This window comes from Chiloscyllium punctatum, unplaced genomic scaffold, assembly GCF_047496795.1.
Source record: "Chiloscyllium punctatum isolate Juve2018m unplaced genomic scaffold, sChiPun1.3 scaffold_656, whole genome shotgun sequence".
NCBI lineage: Eukaryota > Metazoa > Chordata > Chondrichthyes > Orectolobiformes > Hemiscylliidae > Chiloscyllium > Chiloscyllium punctatum.
Window position 1 is genome coordinate 30,001 of NW_027310390.1, and position 2,500 is coordinate 32,500.

Below are 2,500 nucleotides of genomic sequence, written 5' to 3' on the forward strand. Positions count from 1 at the left end.
CAGCCGTGGTCACCGCCAAACCCCCACAACTCGAGCAAGTGAAAAAAAAAGTAACAAATAAGAAAGGATCGTCGGCTTGGGGGTACGCCCGTTTCCGTTTCAACTTGTCTCGCGAGGGTGGTTTCGGGGCCAGCAGGAGAGCTCGTCGGGGTAGCAGGCCCTGCAGCCGTGGTCACCGCCAAACCCCCACAACTCGAGCAAGTGAAAAAAAAAAGTAACAAATAAGAAAGGATCGTCGGCTTGGGGGTACGCCCGTTTCCGTTTCAACTTGTCTCGCGAGGGTGGTTTCGGGGCCAGCAGGAGAGCTCGTCGGGGTAGCAGGCCCTGCAGCCGTGGTCACCGCCAAACCCCCACAACTCGAGCAAGTGAAAAAAAAAAGTAACAAATAAGAAAGGATCTCTGTCGGCTTGGGGGTACGCCCGTTTCCGTTTCAACTTGTCTCGCGAGGGTGGTTTCGGGGCCAGCAGGAGAGCTCGTCGGGGTAGCAGGCCCTGCAGCCGTGGTCACCGCCAAATCGCCACAACTCGAGCAAGTGAAAAAAAAAGTAACAAATAAGAAAGGATCGTCGGCTTGGGGGTACGCCCGTTTCCGTTTCAACTTGTCTCGCGAGGGTGGTTTCGGGGCCAGCAGGAGAGCTCGTCGGGGTAGCAGGCCCTGCAGCCGTGGTCACCGCCAAACCCCCCACAACTGTTGGGCGCCTACCTGCGCGGGGCAGGAGGACACTTTCCGATTTCAAATCTCCGTTTGCCGAGTCCACCCCGAACGCACGCGGGCGGGCGGGTTCGCATCACCCTTCGTCACAAGGGGCGAAGCCCGTTCCACCGTCTCGTCAGTAGTGCCGACCGGTCTGTGATCGACGAGGGGAGCCACACCAGGTCCGGCCCTGCTGCTTGGCGGCACCGCGTCGTCGGGAGCTCGCGACAGACGGAGGGTTTCGGTGTACTCTCCAGCCACGGGAAACGAAGCCGGTGATGCAGGCGCCGGTCTTTCGCTCCCAAATCGGCTGGGTTTACATCGTTGCTATCTAGTCACGCTCCCTTCAAACCCGACGGGGTACCTATTCCCCTCACCCGTCTGTGCGTATACAGCCTCTTTGCACTTGCGGGATGGGGGTGGTGGTTTAAAGACTCTCGAGTTGCCGCCCGTCGGTCTCCGAGCTCCGTGCAGTAGTGATCCCCAGCGAACTGCCAGCAGGGCGAACGAGCGATCCCGCTCTCGGTCGGGGCGCCTGGCGTCGATCGGTGGTCGGTGGCTTGCGGGCAAGCTGCGCTGTGAGTGTGGGAACGAGTATGACGAGCCGTTGCCGCGACTCCCAGTCCACCTCGGCGGTGGCTGGGCCGGGCGGGCGTCTGCTCGGGCGAGTGCCGCCCCCGCCTCCTCGCAGGAAGTCCGCTCGCCGACACGCCGCCACGTGCACGCGTCAGTGACGCTGCCGAACCGATGGCCGGTGCCCGTTCCCGCCTCTGCTTTTCCTAGGGCAAAGCTGCTGCACGCCTCGTGATACTAGGCGGGCGACATGGTGGCGGTGATCCTGCCTCCGTCGCTGCGGTGCGTTGGGGCACGCATCGCCTCTTGGGCGCCCTGTCCTCCTCCCCCCAATAGACGTATGTTTCTGCGGGCCGCACCAGGATGGTGCTCCCCATCGCTTCACGCCACCCTGCTCCGCCCGCACGCCGGCGTGCAGGTGGCTGTAGCTCAAGGTGGGGAGCGTATGTGCGGTCCGGGTCGCTTTCCTCTGGCGAGGGAGAGACCTAAAACAAACTCAGACAACTCTTGACGGTGGATCACTCGGCTCGTGCGTCGATGACGAACGCAGCTAGCTGCGAGAATTAATGTGAATTGCAGGACACATTGATCATCGACACTTTGAACGCACTTTGCGGCCCCGGGTTCTTCCCGGGGCCACGCCTGTCTGAGGGTCGTTTGGCAATCAATCGCACTCGCCTTGGCTGGCGAGAGCGCGGCTGGGGTGTCGCAGAGGACCCGTCCTCTTTGTCCCCCTAAGTTCAGACTCCGGAGCCCTCCGGCGTCGGAGCGCTTGGCCTTTCCCCCCCACCCTGCACATTCCGTTCGTCAGGCTCGACGCCATCCCCCCGCCGGGGAGCGCGGCCTGGCGTCCGTCTGTGTCGTGGCAGTGGGGCCAGCACGGCTGTCACCGGTCCCAGAATGGCTGTCGGTGGTTCACACTGTGTGTGTGTGCCAACCCTCCTGGTCTCTGGGACACGGAGCTGCCACGAAGTGTTGAGCCTCCAGTGGGGGGTCTGCCTAAGCTCTGCACGTCCGCATTGGGTCCGTCTCTCGGTTGGCTGGCAGTGGAAAGAGTGAAGGGAGCCGCGGAGGTCCGGTGCTGGTGCGCCGCCGGCCTGACCGTGGAGCTCGCCGGTTTGACACGCTGACCCGACTCGATGGTTGATCGATTGAGAGTGCTGGGAGCTGCAGGCCGCCCGCTGCTGCAGCCGCCCGTCTCGTGGTTCGTCCTCGGCCTTAAGTGGCCGGCGGG

General features: G+C 63.1%; 1 non-coding gene across 1 annotated transcript; it reads left to right on the forward strand.

Moving 5' to 3' along the window:
- Positions 1-1,768: 1,768 nt before the first annotated feature.
- On the forward strand, positions 1,769-1,922 carry LOC140473631 (5.8S ribosomal RNA). The gene has a single exon (XR_011958488.1). It is a non-coding gene; the product is annotated as a 5.8S ribosomal RNA (ribosomal RNA).
- Positions 1,923-2,500: the final 578 nt, after the last annotated feature.